Source organism: Protomyctophum parallelum, assembly GCF_964188405.1.
Source record: "Protomyctophum parallelum genome assembly, chromosome: 23".
In the NCBI taxonomy this organism is placed as follows: domain Eukaryota; kingdom Metazoa; phylum Chordata; class Actinopteri; order Myctophiformes; family Myctophidae; genus Protomyctophum; species Protomyctophum parallelum.
The window spans coordinates 28322529-28343194 of NC_139715.1; the positions used below are offsets into that span (position 1 = coordinate 28322529).

The 20666-nt window shown below is 47.9% G+C and overlaps 1 protein-coding gene across 1 annotated transcript in view; it reads left to right on the forward strand.

Moving 5' to 3' along the window:
• Positions 1-20666, forward strand: part of LOC310853982 (receptor tyrosine-protein kinase erbB-4-like) — a gene marked incomplete at its 3' end in the record, with an annotated part of 499617 nt that overhangs the window by 418424 nt on the left and 60527 nt on the right. The gene's annotated exons all lie outside the window — the stretch shown is intronic.

Below are 20666 nucleotides of genomic sequence, written 5' to 3' on the forward strand. Positions count from 1 at the left end.
CTATGTCAGTGGTTCTTCGATTTTTCAAAAATAGCAGACCTACAAGCTCGTAGCGCGCCACTCGGTGGCGTGCTACGAGCTTGTAGATCTGCTATTTTTCAATAGCTAAAGCATAGCATAATGCTAACACCAAAAGCTGTTCCCGCCCAAAATGGGTACTCACGCCATCTGCAGTGACGCCGTATAGCTTTTAACCCCTTTTACCTTTATTTTAAACTTTATAGCTGTTGAAAAATAGCAGATCTACAAGCTCTGAGTGCACGTGCTATGGGGGGGGGGGGGTCCTTGACATTAAATAGTTTGAGGCCCCCCCCTTGACATTAAATTGTTTGAGGGCCACTGATACAGAAACACAGTTTTGTTTTGTTTTTCAGAAAACTGTCATGATTTAGAAGATATTTAGTAGAATCTGGTGTCGGGTCTTAAGGGGTTAATCAGCCAGGCTGCTCTGACAGGCCACCGCACGCCATCATGGAAATATTTACTCTGAGCACATCCTCCCTGATGCCCTGGCATGGGCGAGAGACTATAGTTTACACTGTCATGGGGGAGAGAGAGACTATAGTCTACACTGTCATGGGAGAGAGAGACTATAGTTTACACTGTCATGGGAGAGAGAGAGACTATAGTCTACACTGTCATGGGAGAGAGAGACTATAGTTTACACTGTCATGGGGGAGAGAGAGACTATAGTTTACACTGTCATGGGAGAGAGAGACTATAGTTTACACTGTCATGGGAGAGAGAGAGACTATAGTTTACACTGTCATGGGGGAGAGAGAGACTATAGTTTACACTGTCATGGGAGAGAGAGAGACTATAGTTGACACTGTCATGGGAGAGAGAGAGACTATAGTTTACACTGTCATGGGAGAGAGAGACTATAGTTTACACTGTCATGGGAGAGAGAGAGACTATAGTTTACACTGTCATGGGAGAGAGAGAGACTATAGTTTACACTGTCATGGGAGAGAGAGAGACTATAGTTTACACTGTCATGGGAGAGAGAGACTATAGTTTACACTGTCATGGGAGAGAGAGACTATAGTTTACACTGTCATGGGAGAGAGAGAGACTATAGTTTACACTGTCATGGGAGAGAGAGAGAGACTATAGTTTACACTGTCATGGGAGAGAGAGAGACTATAGTTTACACTCTGTCATGGGAGAGAGAGACTATAGTTTACACTGTCATGGGAGAGAGAGACTATAGTTTACACTGTCATGGGAGAGAGAGACTATAGTTTACACTGTCATGGGAGAGAGAGACTATAGTCTACACTGTCATGGGAGAGAGAGACTATAGTTTACACTGTCATGGGAGAGAGAGAGACTATAGTTTACACTGTCATGGGAGAGAGAGACTATAGTTTACACTGTCATGGGAGAGAGAGACTATAGTTTACACTGTCATGGGAGAGAGAGACTATAGTTTACACTGTCATGGGAGAGAGAGAGACTATAGTTTACACTGTCATGGGAGAGAGAGACTATAGTTTACACTGTCATGGGAGAGAGAGACTATAGTTTACACTGTCATGGGAGAGAGAGAGACTATAGTTTACACTGTCATGGGAGAGAGAGACTATAGTTTACACTGTCATGGGAGAGAGAGAGACTATAGTTTACACTGTCATGGGAGAGAGAGAGACTATAGTTTATACTGTCATGGGAGAGAGAGAGACTATAGTTTACACTGTCATGGGAGAGAGAGACTATAGTTTACACTGTCATGGGAGAGAGAGAGACTATAGTTTACACTGTCATGGGAGAGAGAGAGACTATAGTTTACACTGTCATGGGAGAGAGAGACTATAGTTTACACTGTCATGGGAGAGAGAGAGACTATAGTTTACACTGTCATGGGAGAGAGAGAGACTATAGTTTACACTGTCATGGGAGAGAGAGAGACTATAGTTTACACTGTCATGGGGGAGAGAGACTATAGTTTACACTGTCATGGGAGAGAGAGACTATAGTTTACACTGTCATGGGAGAGAGAGACTATAGTTTACACTGTCATGGGAGAGAGAGACTATAGTTTACACTGTCATGGGAGAGAGACCTATACAGTGTCATGGGAGAGAGAGACTATAGTTTACACTGTCATGGGGGAGAGAGAGACTATAGTTTACACTGTCATGGGAGAGAGAGAGACTATAGTTTACACTGTCATGGGGAGAGAGAGACTATAGTTTACACTGTCATGGGAGAGAGAGACTATAGTTTACACTGTCATGGGAGAGAGAGACTATAGTTTACACTGTCATGGGAGAGAGAGACTATAGTTTACACTGTCATGGGAGAGAGAGACTATAGTTTACACTGTCATGGGGGAGAGAGACTATAGTTTACACTGTCATGGGAGAGAGAGACTATAGTTTACACTGTCATGGGAGAGAGAGACTATAGTTTACACTGTCATGGGAGAGAGAGACTATAGTTTACACTGTCATGGGAGAGAGACCATACAGTGTCATGGGAGAGAGAGACTATAGTTTACACTGTCATGGGGGAGAGAGAGACTATAGTTTACACTGTCATGGGAGAGAGAGAGACTATAGTTTACACTGTCATGGGGAGAGAGAGACTATAGTTTACACTGTCATGGGAGAGAGAGACTATAGTTTACACTGTCATGGGGGAGAGAGACTATAGTTTACACTGTCATGGGAGAGAGAGACTATAGTTTACACTGTCATGGGGGAGAGAGACTATAGTTTACACTGTCATGGGAGAGAGAGACTATAGTTTACACTGTCATGGGAGAGAGAGACTATAGTTTACACTGTCATGGGGAGAGAGAGAGACTATAGTTTACACTGTCATGGGGAGAGAGAGACTATAGTTTACACTGTCATGGGAGAGAGAGACTATAGTTTACACTGTCATGGGAGAGAGAGAGACTATAGTTTACACTGTCATGGGAGAGAGAGAGACTATAGTTTACACTGTCATGGGGAGAGAGAGACTATAGTTTACACTGTCATGGGGGAGAGAGAGACTATAGTTTACACTGTCATGGGAGAGAGAGACTATAGTTTACACTGTCATGGGAGAGAGAGAGACTATAGTTTACACTGTCATGGGGGAGAGAGACTATAGTTTACACTGTCATGGGAGAGAGAGACTATAGTTTACACTGTCATGGGAGAGAGAGAGACTATAGTTTACACTGTCATGGGGGAGAGAGACTATAGTTTACACTGTCATGGGCGAGAGACTATAGTTTACACTGTCATGGGGAGAGAGAGACTATAGTTTACACTGTCATGGGAGAGAGACTATAGTTTACACTGTCATGGGGGAGAGACTATAGTTTACACTGTCATGGGAGAGAGAGACTATAGTTTACACTGTCATGGGCGAGAGACTATAGTTTACACTGTCATGGGCGAGAGACTATAGTTTACACTGTCATGGGGGAGAGAGAGACTATAGTTTACACTGTCATGGGAGAGAGACTATAGTTTACACTGTCATGGGAGAGAGAGACTATAGTTTACACTGTCATGGGGGAGAGAGAGACTATAGTTTACACTGTCATGGGCGAGAGACTATAGTTTACACTGTCATGGGAGAGAGAGACTATAGTTTACACTGTCATGGGAGAGAGATACTATAGTTTACACTGTCATGGGAGAGAGAGAGACTATAGTTTACACTGTCATGGGGGAGAGAGAGACTATAGTTTACACTGTCATGGGAGAGAGAGAGACTATAGTTTACACTGTCATGGGGGAGAGAGACTATAGTTTACACTGTCATGGGAGAGAGAGAGAACTATAGTTTACACTGTCATGGGAGAGAGAGAGACTATAGTTTACACTGTCATGGGGGAGAGAGAGACTATAGTTTACACTGTCATGGGGGAGAGAGAGACTATAGTTTACACTGTCATGGGAGAGAGAGACTATAGTTTACACTGTCATGGGAGAGAGAGAGACTATAGTTTACACTGTCATGGGAGAGAGAGACTATAGTTTACACTGTCATGGGGGAGAGAGAGACTATAGTTTACACTGTCATGGGAGAGAGAGACTATAGTTTACACTGTCATGGGAGAGAGAGAGACTATAGTTTACACTGTCATGGGAGAGAGAGACTATAGTTTACACTGTCATGGGAGAGAGAGAGAGACTATAGTTTACACTGTCATGGGGGAGAGAGAGACTATAGTTTACACTGTCATGGGAGAGAGAGACTATAGTTTACACTGTCATGGGAGAGAGAGACTATAGTTTACACTGTCATGGGAGAGAGAGACTATAGTTTACACTGTCATGGGAGAGAGAGAGACTATAGTTTACACTGTCATGGGGGAGAGAGAGACTATAGTTTACACTGTCATGGGAGAGAGAGAGACTATAGTTTACACTGTCATGGGAGAGAGAGACTATAGTTTACACTGTCATGGGAGAGAGAGAGACTATAGTTTACACTGTCATGGGAGAGAGAGAGACTATAGTTTACACTGTCATGGGAGAGAGAGAGAGACTATAGTTTACACTGTCATGGGAGAGAGAGAGAGACTATAGTTTACACTGTCATGGGAGAGAGAGAGACTATAGTTTACACTGTCATGGGGGAGAGAGAGACTATAGTTTACACTGTCATGGGAGAGAGAGAGAGAGACTATAGTTTACACTGTCATGGGAGAGAGAGACTATAGTTTACACTGTCATGGGAGAGAGAGAGACTATAGTTTACACTGTCATGGGAGAGAGAGAGACTATAGTTTACACTGTCATGGGAGAGAGAGACTATAGTTTACACTGTCATGGGGGAGAGAGAGACTATAGTTTACACTGTCATGGAGAGAGAGAGAGACTATAGTTTACACTGTCATGGGAGAGAGAGACTATAGTTTACACTGTCATGGGGGAGAGAGAGACTATAGTTTACACTGTCATGGGAGAGAGAGACTATAGTTTACACTGTCATGGGAGAGAGAGAGACTAGTTTACACTGTCATGGGAGAGAGAGAGACTATAGTCTACACTGTCATGGGGGAGAGAGAGACTATAGTTTACACTGTCATGGGAGAGAGAGAGACTATAGTTTACACTGTCATGGGAGAGAGAGACTATAGTTTACACTGTCATGGGAGAGAGAGACTATAGTTTACACTGTCATGGGAGAGAGAGAGACTATAGTTTACACTGTCATGGGAGAGAGAGACTATAGTTTACACTGTCATGGGAGAGAGAGAGACTATAGTTTACACTGTCATGGGAGAGAGAGACTATAGTTTACACTGTCATGGGAGAGAGAGACTATAGTTTACACTGTCATGGGAGAGAGAGAGACTATAGTTTACACTGTCATGGGGGAGAGAGAGACTATAGTTTACACTGTCATGGGAGAGAGAGACTATAGTTTACACTGTCATGGGAGAGAGAGACTATAGTTTACACTGTCATGGGAGAGAGAGAGACTATAGTTTACACTGTCATGGGGGAGAGAGAGACTATAGTTTACACTGTCATGGGGGAGAGAGAGACTATAGTTTACACTGTCATGGGGAGAGAGAGACTATAGTTTACACTGTCATGGGAGAGAGAGAGACTATAATTTACACTGTCATGGGAGAGAGAGACTATAGTTTACACTGTCATGGGAGAGAGAGACTATAGTTTACACTGTCATGGGAGAGAGAGACTATAGTTTACACTGTCATGGGAGAGAGAGACTATAGTTTACACTGTCATGGGAGAGAGAGACTATAGTTTACACTGTCATGGGAGAGAGAGACTATAGTTTACACTGTCATGGGAGAGAGACTATAGTTTACACTGTCATGGGAGAGAGACTATAGTTTACACTGTCATGGGAGAGAGACTATAGTTTACACTGTCATGGGAGAGAGAGAGACTATAGTTTACACTGTCATGGGAGAGAGAGACTATAGTTTACACTGTCATGGGGAGAGAGAGACTATAGTTTACACTGTCATGGGAGAGAGAGACTATAGTTTACACTGTCATGGGAGAGAGACTATAGTTTACACTGTCATGGGAGAGAGAGACTATAGTTTACACTGTCATGGGAGAGAGAGACTATAGTTTACACTGTCATGGGAGAGAGAGACTATAGTTTACACTGTTATGGGAGAGAGAGACTATAGTTTACACTGTCATGGGAGAGAGAGACTATAGTTTACACTGTCATGGGAGAGAGAGAGACTATAGTTTACACTGTCATGGGAGAGAGACCATACAGTGTCATGGGACACTGAACACATTGAACTCATTTTCCCAGAAGCCCTTGCAGCCCAGTGCACGGATCGATTTCCGGTTTTTCGTCATAATGCGGCGGTCTCGTCACCATGGGTCTGCGACAAATCCGCTATTTATTTTTAATTATTCAAAAATCCTGGGTCCTGGGTTCGATTCCCGCTCGGGACGCGGTGGGCGCTGGCGGCGTGTTTCCTCTTCTGCGTCATCAGTGCCCATACCCATACCGAAGGCGGGGTTGGCGAAAGGGCCTTTCTGTGTGGAGTTTGCATGTTCTCCCTGTGTCCCCCTATAGGGTAGGTACCCTCACAAAAAGCATGCAGTAATCCTGGTCACTAAACTGCCTCCCCCTGGCCAGCCGGGACGCCTGATGGAGGGGAAAGGAACTGGTTGGAATAACGTGTTCCTTCCACGCGCTACGTCCAACCAGGGAAACTCCCCTTGTCCCCCATATATGGGGGACAAGGGGACATATTGGTGGAGGGTGTGTAGAGCCCAGGATCACATTAGATAATTGACACAGGGGTGAAAAATGGGTTACAAAATTGTGGGATAAAAAATATATAATAAAAAAAACAGCGAATTAAACACACAAAACAAATAGCGGGTATAGAGTATTACGCAGGGGAAGAACATGGATTGAATATAGCGTGGGTTATCCAGTCAAACTGTAAAAAAATATGTCAAACGGGCTAACTTTGCAACTCTTGCGCAACAGAGTTACACAACGTAGCATCAAATAGTACATTAATTAAAATAAAAATAAAATAAAAACGATTTAAAAAGATAGAAAGAAAAAAACTCCAAGGTCTCCAATCTCTGCCTCACAGCTATACCGTATATGGAATGTGAAAGTAATTAGAGCCAAAGCACTGAGACTCCGGGGCACCCCAGTTCCCACAGGAGGCAGCGAGGAGCGCATCAAACGTCCGCTCCGCTCACCCCTCCTGCCCACACCGTGCTAAAGAAGCCTCTCTGGAAGGCATGGGGCTGGACAAAAAAAGTACTCACAATGCGAGTGCTATATATGTCTAAATTACAGTAGTTGAGCCTTTGCATATGCCTGTAAGGTCGTCGAGGCTATAGGGGAAGTGCTACGGGCTAAGATGGAGAGTTGGCCCGCACACACACACACGCTCACACACACACACACACACAGAGAGAGAGAGAGAGAGACTTAATGTGTGCACTCTATCACGCTGCCCAGAAGCTTGTTCAGATAATGAAAGCATACAACTGGTGTTCAGGACAGTCAGTGAGTGTGAATTCACTATTCAAGAGAATAAGAGATCTGACCCAGGAACTGTTATGGACGAGGGACTTATGAGCTCAAGGTCTCTCTCTCTCTCTCTCTCTCTCTCTCTCTCTCTCTCTCTCTCTCTCTCTCTCTCTCTCTCTCTCTCTCTCTCTCTCGCCTCACTCCTCTATTTTGAGTACTTCATATCTCTCTCTCTCCCAGTTGCCCTGCTTTCGTCCTCTCTCTCTCCCTCTCTCTCCCTCGCACGCGCACACATTGAGTAGCCGACAGACAGGCTAATGTAAAAGCACTTTAAGGCTCTCCCCGTGGCTCCTCTAAAAGGGGGCGGGGGGGTCGCAGAAAACAAATTGCTTGTCTGTGAGAGACAGCACAGCCCAGCGGAGCCCCCTTGCTGCTGCGCCGCGCCACCTCTCGCCTTGCCCTCCGACCCCCCGGGCCTCCGCCATGCATCGCTAATGCTCACAGAGTCGGAGCGGCGGCGCTGGTCGCCCTCGCTCCCCCCCCCCCCCCCCCCCCCCCCAATAATAATACTTTCATCCACACGGATCTCTCCTTGCAAACAACAGGGTATGCTGTGTATCGCAGCACCTCGCACTGCGGACAGCTCCCATATGTGGTCTGAGTATTTCAGCACCGCACACTGTGGACAGCTCCCTATGTGGTCTGAGTATCTCAGCACCTCACACTGTGGACAGCTCCCTATGTGGTCTGAGTATTTCAGCACCTCACACTGCGGACAGCACACTGTGGACAGCTCCCTATGTGGTCTGAGTATTTCAGCACCTCACACTGTGGACAGCTCCCTATGTGGTCTGAGTATTTCAGGACCTCACACTGTGGACAGCTCCCTATGTGGTCTGAGTATCTCAGCACCTCACACTGTGGACAGCTCCCTATGTGGTCTGAGTATCTCAGCACCTCACACTGTGGACAGCTCCCTATGTGGTCTGAGTATCTCAGCACCTCACACTGCGGACAGCTCCCTATGTGGTCTGAGTATCTCAGCACCTCACACTGTGGACAGCTCCCTATGTGGTCTGAGTATCTCAGCACCTCACACTGTGGACAGCTCCCTATGTGGTCTGAGTATCTCAGCACCTCACACTGTGGACAGCTCCCTATGTGTTCTGAGTATTTCAGGACCTCACACTGTGGACAGCTCCCTATGTGGTCTGAGTATCTCAGCACCTCACACTGTGGACAGCTCCCTATGTGTTCTGAGTATTTCAGGACCTCACACTGTGGACAGCTCCCTATGTGGTCTGAGTATTTCAGGCCCTCACACTGTGGACAGCTCCCTATGTGGTCTGAGTATCTCAGCACCTCACACTGTGGACAGCTCCCTATGTGGTCTGAGTATCTCAGCACCTCACACTGTGGACAGCTCCCTGGCTGCTCTGTACTGTAGTGTAGTCAGAAGGTGGACTGGACAACATATATACATAGATGGACAGATTTTTTTTTTTATTAAAAAAAACAAGTCAGTAGTTTAATTTGATTAGCCTGGCATGGCCAGATTAATATCACTGCGTACCGTAGTGTCTCCCCAGGGATTTATTTTTTCTTCCTGTGGCATATTCATCTGGTTTCCAGGCTATAATTTGATACAATGTAAAGGCTCATACATAGTCTGGATTTTCGGTGGTTACCACCGAACTACAACATGACGTCATGAGCCGCGGTGAAGAGCAAACCACCGCCACCGCTCCAGCCCTTCTCTCTGTTTTTACTCACCACCGCTCAACGTTATTTCAGCTCCGGTGGTCAGCTCACCACCGGAGCGGTGGTCACCTCACCACCGAAAATCCAGACTATGAATAGGCCTTAAGTCTTGAGGACGTTAGAAATATATGACCGGCTTTTTTTCATGTCATATGAAAGCAGGGAATCATAGCTTCAAATTGACACATTGGTTGTTCAGTTTGACCCACCGGTTTTAGAGATATGGCTTAAAGAGTAATGTCTTGCAGAAAATAGCTTTTTGAGAAAAGGTTCACTTCTGTGGACTCCAACATTACACCTTGCTACATGTTTAAGCACTTATTTCATATTTACATGTTGATTTCAGCTCTGACATTTATTTCAGACATGCATAGTGTGTGAACAGACTGACTGAACTCATTTTGGATAAATACAAAAATACAAATCAGTTTCTCTCCTCTCCTGAACAGTTAGTCTTGCCGCCATGACTCTTTCTGTATCAAAAAGAGTCACAAATAATTATAGAGGCTGCTTACTGGTTCGCCGGCTTGCTTCCATTTCTAATAAAAAACAAAAAATGAAATATAAGCCAACCCAATGCTAAAACAATTCCATGATGAAGTTGGTTCACACTGCCTTAAGGCTAGAAGCTTGCCTCCCTCTGTTAGACCGCATTGTGTAACAAATATGGCATTTTATTTGTGTAATTTAAATATATAAGCGTGCACCTGCAGGGTTAATAATAATGCAAGTTCTCGTCGGAGCGCGCACACAGTTGTTTACTTATTCAATATAACATAATTCCGGGTAATGCATTCTAGCCGGAGGCTAGAGTGGGTACTGGTTATTTATACAATGAGCCATCGTAATCCTCAACACACCGACTGACTGCAACACCACCTCCACACCGACTGACTGTAACACCACCTCCACACACTGACTGACTGACTGACTGTAACACCACCTCCACACCGACTGACTGACTGCAACACCACCTCCACACCGACTGACTGACTGCAACACCACCTCCACACTGACTGACTGACTGCAACACCACCTCCACACCGACTGACTGACTGCAACACCACCTCCACACCGACTGACTGACTGACTGCAACACCACCTCCACACTGACCGACTGACTGCAACACCACCTCCACACTGACCGACTGACTGCAACACCACCTCCACACCGACTGACTGACTGACTGCAACACCACCTCCACACTGACTGACTGCAACACCACCTCCACACTGACTGACTGCAACACCACCTCCACACTGACTGACTGCAACACCACCTCCACACACTGACTGACTGCAACACCACCTCCACACCGACTGACTGCAACACCACCTCCACACCGACTGACTGCAACACCACCTCCACACTGACTGACTGTAACACCACCTCCACACTGACTGACTGTAACACCACCTCCACACTGACTGACTGCAACACCACCTCCACACTGACTGACTGCAACACCACCTCCACACTGACTGACTGCAACACCACCTCCACACTGACTGACTGCAACACCACCTCCACACTGACTGACTGTAACACCACCTCCACACTGACTGACTGCAACACCACCTCCACACTGACTGACTGACTGCAACACCACCTCCACACTGACTGACTGCAACACCACCTCCACACTGACTGACTGTAACACCACCTCCACACTGACTGACTGCAACACCACCTCCACACTGACTGACTGCAACACCACCTCCACACTGACTGACTGCAACACCACCTCCACACTGACTGACTGCATCACCACCTCCACACTGACTGACTGCAACACCACCTCCACACTGACTGACTGCAACACCACTTCCACACTGACTGACTGTAACACCACCTCCACACTGACTGACTGTAACACCACCTCCACACTGACTGACTGCAACACCACCTCCACACTGACTGACTGCAACACCACCTCCACACTGACTGACTGCAACACCACCTCCACACTGACTGACTGCAACACCACCTCCACACTGACTGACTGACTGTAACACCACCTCCACACTGACTGACTGACTGTAACACCACCTCCACACTGACTGACTGCAACACCACCTCCACACCGACTGACTGCAACACCACCTCCACACCGACTGACTGCAACACCACCTCCACACTGACTGACTGCAACACCACCTCCACACCGACTGACTGACTGCAACACCACCTCCACACTGACTGACTGACTGTAACACCACCTCCACACTGACTGACTGACTGCAACACCACCTCCACACTGACTGACTGACTGCAACACCACCTCCACACTGACTGACTGACTGCAACACCACCTCCACACTGACTGACTGACTGCAACACCACCTCCACACCGACTGACTGCAACACCACCTCCACACTGACTGCAACACCACCTCCACACTGACTGACTGACTGACTGCAACACCACCTCCACACTGACTGACTGACTGCAACACCACCTCCACACTGACTGACTGACTGCAACACCACCTCCACACTGACTGACTGACTGCAACACCACCTCCACACACTGACTGACTGCAACACCACCTCCACACCGACTGACTGCAACACCACCTCCACACTGACTGACTGACTGCAACACCACCTCCACACTGACTGACTGACTGCAACACCACCTCCACACTGACTGACTGACTGCAACACCACCTCCACACTGACTGACTGACTGCAACACCACCTCCACACTGACTGACTGCAACACCAACTCCACACTGACTGACTGCAACACCACCTCCACACTGACTGACTGACTGCAACACCACCTCCACACTGACTGACTGACTGCAACACCACCTCCACACTGACTGACTGACTGACTGCAACACCACCTCCACACTGACTGACTGACTGCAACACCACCTCCACACTGACTGACTGCAACACCACCTCCACACTGACTGACTGCAACACCACCTCCACACCGACTGACTGCAACACCACCTCCACACCGACTGACTGACTGCAACACCACGTCCACACCGACTGACTGACTGCAACACCACCTCCACACCGACTGACTGACTGCAACACCACCTCCACACCGACTGACTGCAACACCACCTCCACAATGACTGACTGACTGCAACACCACCTCCACACTGACTGACTGACTGCAACACCACCTCCACACCGACTGACTGACTGCAACACCACCTCCACACTGACTGACTGACTGCAACACCACCTCCACACTGACTGACTGACTGCAACACCACCTCCACACCGACTGACTGACTGCAACACCACCTCCACACTGACTGACTGACTGCAACACCACCTCCACACTGACTGACTGACTGCAACACCACCTCCACACTGACTGACTGCAACACCACCTCCACACCGACTGACTGACTGCAACACCACCTCCACACTGACTGACTGACTGCAACACCACCTCCACACCGACTGACTGACTGCAACACCACCTCCACACTGACTGACTGACTGCAACACCACCTCCACACTGACTGACTGACTGCAACACCACCTCCACACTGACTGACTGACTGCAACACCACCTCCACACTGACTGACTGCAACACCACCTCCACAATGACTGACTGCAACACCACCTCCACACCGACTGACTGACTGCAACACCACCTCCACACTGACTGACTGACTGCAACACCACCTCCACACTGACTGACTGACTGCAACACCACCTCCACACTGACTGACTGCAACACCACCTCCACACCGACTGACTGACTGCAACACCACATCCACACTGACTGACTGACTGCAACACCACCTCCACAATGACTGACTGCAACACCACCTCCACACTGACTGACTGACTGCAACACCACCTCCACACTGACTGACTGACTGCAACACCACCTCCACACTGACTGACTGCAACACCACCTCCACACTGACTGACTGACTGCAACACCACCTCCACACTGACTGACTGCAACACCACCTCCACAATGACTGACTGCAACACCACCTCCACACCGACTGACTGACTGCAACACCACCTCCACACTGACTGACTGACTGCAACACCACCTCCACACTGACTGACTGACTGCAACACCACCTCCACACTGACTGACTGCAACACCACCTCCACACTGACTGACTGCAACACCACCTCCACACTGACTGACTGACTGCAACACCACCTCCACACTGACTGACTGACTGCAACACCACCTCCACACTGACTGACTGACTGCAACACCACCTCCACACTGACTGACTGACTGCAACACCACCTCCACACTGACTGACTGCAACACCACCTCCACACTGACTGACTGACTGCAACACCACCTCCACAATGACTGACTGCAACACCACCTCCACACCGACTGACTGCAACACCACCTCCACACTGACTGACTGACTGCAACACCACCTCCACACTGACTGACTGACTGCAACACCACCTCCACACTGACTGACTGCAACACCACCTCCACAATGACTGACTGCAACACCACCTCCACAATGACTGACTGCAACACCACCTCCACACCGACTGACTGCAACACCACCTCCACACTGACTGACTGACTGCAACACCACCTCCACACCGACTGACTGCAACACCACCTCCACACTGACTGACTGACTGCAACACCACCTCCACACTGACTGACTGCAACACCACCTCCACACTGACTGACTGCAACACCACCTCCACACTGACTGACTGCAACACCACCTCCACACTGTCTGACTGCAACACCACCTCCACACTGACTGACTGACTGCAACACCACCTCCACACTGACTGACTGCAACACCACCTCCACACTGACTGACTGACTGCAACACCACCTCCACACTGACTGACTGACTGCAACACCACCTCCACAATGACTGACTGCAACACCACCTCCACACTGACTGACTGACTGCAACACCACCTCCACACTGACTGACTGACTGCAACACCACCTCCACAATGACTGACTGACTGCAACACCACATCCACACTGACTGACTGCAACACCACCTCCACACTGACTGACTGCAACACCACCTCCACACTGACTGACTGTAACACCACCTCCACACTGACTGACTGACTGCAACACCACCTCCACACTGACTGACTGACTGCAACACCACCTCCACACTGACTGACTGACTGTAACACCACCTCCACACTGACTGACTGCAACACCACCTCCACACTGACTGACTGACTGTAACACCACCTCCACACTGACTGACTGCAACACCACTGCAGAACTTTGATTTGGTGAAGGCAGGGTTGAATATTAGCCAGTAAATAAAGTGTGTGCGACTGAGTGCTTGTGGGTGGGTGGGTGCGTGACGTTCTCATCCTCCCCTCCTCCTCCTCCTCCTCCCCCCCTCCTCCTCATCCTCCTCCTAATCCTCCCCCCCTCCTCCTCACCCCCCTCCTCCTCCCCTCCTCCTCATCCTCCTCCTCCTCACCCCCCTCCTCCTCCCCTCCTCCTCATCCTCCTCCTCCTCACCCCCCCGCCTCCTCCTCATCCTCCCCCCTCCTCCTCATCTTCACCCCCTCCTCATCCTCCTCATCCTCCTCTCCTAATCCTCCCCCCCTCCTCCTCACCCCCCCCCCCCCCTCCTCCTCATCCTCCTCCTCTTCTCCTCTGCTTTCATCTCCGTGTCGTCTCTCTCTCCCTCCGTCCCGTCCTGTTCTAAAATGAAACAATAACAGCGACAGCCTGTCACCATCTGCCCCTCTTACTGCTCCGTCACCTCCCCCCCCCCCCCCCCCCGCGCGCTCTCTTCAACTCATTTTCTCGCTCTGGTGTGCACACGCATGCAAGCAGGCACGCACTCACACACTCACTCACTCATGCACACACGGCAGTCGCGAGCGTGGATACTATAGCCGTGTGAACACCCTTTTGGTGTTTTAAGCATTATGTTACACTTTAGCTATTTAAAAAAAGCAGATCTACAAGCTCGCGCTAGGAGCTTGTAGATCTGCTATTTTTGAAAAATCGTGCCACAAATCTTTCAATATATATTCTTTCAGAGCGAACGTTTTTTTTAACTAAAATCTGTGCTTCTGTGCGGGCGGGTGCATATATGCACTCAGTCATGCGTGCGTGCGGCGGTCGCGGGTTTGCGCAAACGCGGATACTAGCCGCGCATATACAGTTCATCACGTGGACGTAAAAGGCTCCTATACGGTTTCCCTCACTCGGTCGCTCAGTCAGTCAAAGTCCTCCTTTATTCTCTATTTTTCTCCTTTCTTCAAGTAATTCACTTGTAGTATACGGCCTCTGCCGACTCTCTCTCACACCCCTCTTTCTCTATCTCTCTCTCTCCCTCTCTCTCTCTCCCTCTCCCTCTCCTCTGACATCCTAACTCCTAACTCCCTTCCCGCCGTGGCGGCGGTCGCCCTTAACTCTCATTCTATAGCAACGGGCCGGGGGCCGCGGCCATAACAATAGCCATTAAACGGCGGCGTGTCATTGCCGGAGCTGTGGGCAATGTCATCCATTCTGCGGTCCCCCCCCCCTCTTCCCTCCCCCCCTCCCCTCCCTCCCCCCCTCCCCTCCCTCCCCCCCTCTTCCCTCCCCTTATTCCCTCCCCTCCCTCAGATGAAAATGTGCTGTTGCCAATGGTGGAATAAGTACTCATATTTGTTACTTTAAGTAAAAGTATACCAATACTCCAATGCATAACTACTCCGTTATAAGTAAAGGTTTGCTAATAATAATGTACTTGAGTAAAAGTACTAAAGTACAAAAAGTAGAAAGTACTCAGTATGCAGAATGTCCCATTTCAAGCTCACAATGGCTGAAGTGGTTAATGCATGTTTTGAAATGATAATGAAAATATACGAAGCGACTAGTAACTAAAGTTTTCAAATAAAAGTATACTATATTTTTCCTGAGATCCGTCCATCCATCTTCAACCGCTTATCCGTAGTCGGGTCGCCGGGGCAACAGCTCCACCAGAGAGGTCCAGGCTTCCCTCTCCAGAGCAACATTAGTGACTTCCTCCTGGGGGGATCGCGAGATTTTCCAAGGCCAGTGAGTCGATGTGTTTCCTCCAACTGCGCCTTGGTCTGCCCCGGGGTCTCCTCCCAGTGGGACGTGATCCTTGGTCTCCCTAGGGAGACCCCCGAGAGGCATCCTAACCAGATGCCCCGGGGTCTCCTCCCAGTGGGAGGTGCCTCGAGGACCTCCCTAGGGAGACGCCCGAACCAGATGCCCGGATTTCCAGGCGAAGAAGGCGAAGATTTATTTCTGAGATGTAGAAGCGAAAGTAGCCTACTGAAAATGTAAAATACTCAAATAAAGCACAAATACCTCAAAGATATCAAGGGATATTAGTCTGGGGAGTCTCAGCTTGGATTTCATTTCCAGGGAAACATTTTCTCTTTGACGCAATTGGTCAGAGCTACTGTCAGTCAAAGGTCTCAAGCATTGAAAGTCACTGTACCAAAGCCCGCCCATATTGCATACCGTGTCCCGATTGGCCGCCCCATTTCTCTGGTGTAGGAAATGGGTGTACAATTGAGCCTCTCCAGACCGTAATCCGCCGGCAGGCAATTTCTTTTTGCCAACGGCTGTTTCGGTCTGGTTTATTAACCAGGCTAGCTCTCCAGAGCTCCGGCATGGATCGATCATGTAAACAATGGTTGTCTTGGCAACCTGTCTATAGCTGGCAGGGATAATCCACGTCCGGTTGAGTGAAAATGGGGCTTTTCAAAATAAGAGCTCGACTGGAAAAAAAATGCTGGCGTGAATTAGGTCCTAATTTTTCTACAAATGACAGCAGTAAATGGGTTAAGCACAGTACTTAAAGTACATGTACTTCATTACTTTACACCACTGGCGGTTGCCGGTGTATATCCCATTCTGGGCGGGAACCCATTTTGGTGTTAGCACTATGTTATGCTTTAGCTATTGAAAAATAGCAGATCTACAAGCTCATAGCGCGCCACCGAGTGGCGCGCTATGAGCTTGTATAGGTCTGCTATTTTTGAAAAATCGAAGAACGACTGACATTTTTTTTTAAATCTCATCTCAGGTCAGAATGCGTTTATCAGACCAGTGTGTGTCCAGTGGAAACCTCTTACGTATGAATCTGATCTCAGGTCAGAATGGGTTATATATACCGCTGCTGTGTCCGTGCAGCGCGCGTTTATGTCATATTGAGCAAGTGCTGCTACGGCTGAGCGACTGATATATGATCTCATTACATTGTTTTATGGCTGCGGCCGAGTGCGGGTGATTATCCCATTCGGAACGGGAACCCCCTTTTTGGTGTTGGCATCATGTTATGCTTTAGCTATTGAAAAATAGCAGACCTACAAGCTCGTATCGCGCCACCGAGTGGCGCGATACGAGCTTGTAGGTCTGCTATTTTTTTAAATCGAAGAAGAACGACTGACATAGAAACATAGCTTTTTCAGAAAACTGTCAGGATGTAGAAGACATTTTTAGAATCTGATCTCAGGTCAGAATGGGTTATGTAGGTGATAAAGCGCGGCGAGCGTGCGCGTGCGGGGGGGGGGGGGGGGGGGTAGTGTGATGGTGCGTTGCGGCACGGCTTGATGTGCCGATAGCCTCATTAATCCACTAAGTCCTGAAGAAGTGATTATTATACAAATGTGTTCTAAATCCTGACAGTTTTCCGGAAAAAACCCCATGTTTTATATGCCATTCGTTTCTATGGTCAGACCCCCAAATGATTGTCATTGGCCGCCGACCCCCGTCTGAAAATATGTTGTTCCATTAAGGACCTTTCAGAAGCAAAGATTTGAGATAAAAAATGTTCGCTCTGAAAGAATATATATTCAAAGGTTTGCGCCACATTTTCACGATTAAAAATAAATAAATAAATTGTAGTTTCTACAAGCTCGTAGATCTGCTATTTTTCAATAGCTAAAGTATAACATAATGCTTAAAACACCAAAAGGGGTTCCCGCCCAGAATGGGTTAAGACACATATTGATCAGACGCATTGACTTGTGGCGCGCACGTGTGTGTGTGTGTGTGTGTGTGTGTGTGTGTGTGTGTGTGTTTGTGCGTGTGTCCGTGATGAGCATGTGTGTACGTGTTTTCGTTATATATTATTTAGTGGTCTCATCAGACTTGTTGATTTCAAGGACCCCCGATTGGCATAATGTATTATATATTATTCTATTTTATATGCATTAGGCCGCAGACTCCCCATGACTCTTTAGTGTTCAAATGGAATGAAATTAATGTTACATTGACTATATACTTTGTGTGCACATACCATAGACTGTAAAAAAATATGGACAAAGCATTCTCCGGGTATGATATGGACGTAAAATGAAGCCTGTCAGTCCTTGAACTGTAAGTCGCCATCTTTGTAGATCCATTTGGGCCCAGCTTAGCCATTGGCTGGCCCAGACAACGAGGCGGGACTTCCCCCCCCTTCTTCTTCGTTGGTTTTTATTTTGACTCTGAACGGGGGGTGGCTCCGATCATAGACTGTAACGGTAGCCACGCCCCTCAGAACAAACGCAACTTTATGGTCTTTTTTTTTTTATAAATGGGACCATAATTTTCCAAAAAGAATATTAAATTAGACTTTAAACTAGTGACTGGAAGCAGAAAGTATTCATGACCATGTTTATTAACCCTTGGCCTACAATTCACGGAAAAAACGGAATTAATCAAAAAATCTAAACCTCCCGTTAACGGAAAAAACTGAATGACAATCAATATCAGTTATCGCGGGGTCAAAAGAGCAAAAATTAATATTTTTTCGCTAATATCACTAATGTTGGATGTAATTTACCAAAAAACGGCCGAAATCCGCGTGATCGTGCGCTATCGTGCACGCGCGCCGTCTCTATGTGCGTCGCTGTAAAAAATGTGATATTTTGCGATCTTTTGGGTTGATTTGAGGTAAATTTGACTTAGTTATGAAAAATATAGCATTAGCTTAGCAATCCGGACCAGCCAAGCTATTGACTAGGGTCAAAATACTACAGGTTGTTGTTGAATCAGCATAATGATGCTTTCCCGCCATCTGGTGGCGAATCGAGAGAATACATTTGCAATGAATGAAAAAAGAAAAACATCTCTTCAATCCACCAGATCTTTCTTGTATGTTAAAACGATGAATTAAAAATATGCCAATGTGTTACCCAAACAAAAAAATTGGGACTGGTAGTCCAAGGGTTAAGGTAATACAGTCTAGGTGAAGTTGGGCCCAAAATACATGGACCTCTATGGAGATATGGGGTTTTTTTTTGGGCCCAATGACAGCGCCACAACAGGCCATTATATGAACTTTCAGGAAGTCCCGATTTCCTTAGCGGCTTCACAGAATATCTGTCTGTCTGCCCCCCTGGCACAGACATACAGTCTCTCTTCCCACTGTACATGTGTGTGTGTCATGTGCGTACACCTGCCTGTTAGTAAAGGTGTATTTATCGATCCATCCATTTTTCTTCTAGACACAAAAACAAGAAAAAGTCAAAAACACTTAAAGAAAAAAAAAGACAATAGAAAAACTAAAACTACAGAAATTCATTCAACCAAGAGGAGTTATTGAAGGCCAGAGCTATTGAAGTTATTGAAGTTATAACTTCTATAATTGAGTTATTGAAGGCCAGAGCGTCGAGAACAGAGCCCCGGGTCTTGTTTAACGTTTCACAGGTTATCCGTACTGTACGGCCACTGTACACTCTTGCACAATATTGCTCGGTATCTTTTTAGGTCTGCTATTTTTGAAAAAAAGAGCGACTGACATATAAACATAGCTTTTTCAGAAAACTGTCAGGATGTAGAAGACATTTTTAGAATCTGATCTCAGGTCAGAATGGTTAAGCTGTGTCTCTCAGACAATGCCTTTATACCCCCTCACCCCTTCACCCCTCCAGAACCCACCCCTTCCCTCCCCTCCCTCCCCCTCCAGACCCTCTATACCCCCTCATGCCCTCACCCCTCCAGAACCCACCCCTTCCCTCCCTCCCTACCCCCTCCAGACCCTCTATACCCCCCTCATGCCTTCACCCCTCCAGAACCCACCCCCTCCCTCCCTCCCCCCTCCAGACCCTCTATACCCCCCTCATGCCCTCACCCCTCCAGAACCCACCCCTTCCCTCCCTCCCCCCGACCCGCTTGGTTTCCCAGCCCTGGCTACAGTGTCAGGTGGTGGTGTTTATTTGTAGGTGCGTGGGGAGGGGGCTAGAGAGAGAGCTCACTGAAGTGTGTGTGTGTGTGTGTGTGGGGGGGGGGGGGGGGGGGGGGGGGGCTTCACATGATGATGACTCTAGCTATAGCGAGGACGGGCGCCAGCGCAGTGCAGCGCGGCAGCTGGTGTGGACACTGCTGGGTGTCAGCTGTTATTTGGCAGTCAGACAGGCGTGGAGGAGTTCTCCTCAGCGCCTCCCTGCATGCATAGCGCACATTGTCTTGTCGTGTGTGTGTGTGTGTGTGTGTGTGTGTGTGTGTGTGTGGTGTGTGTGTGT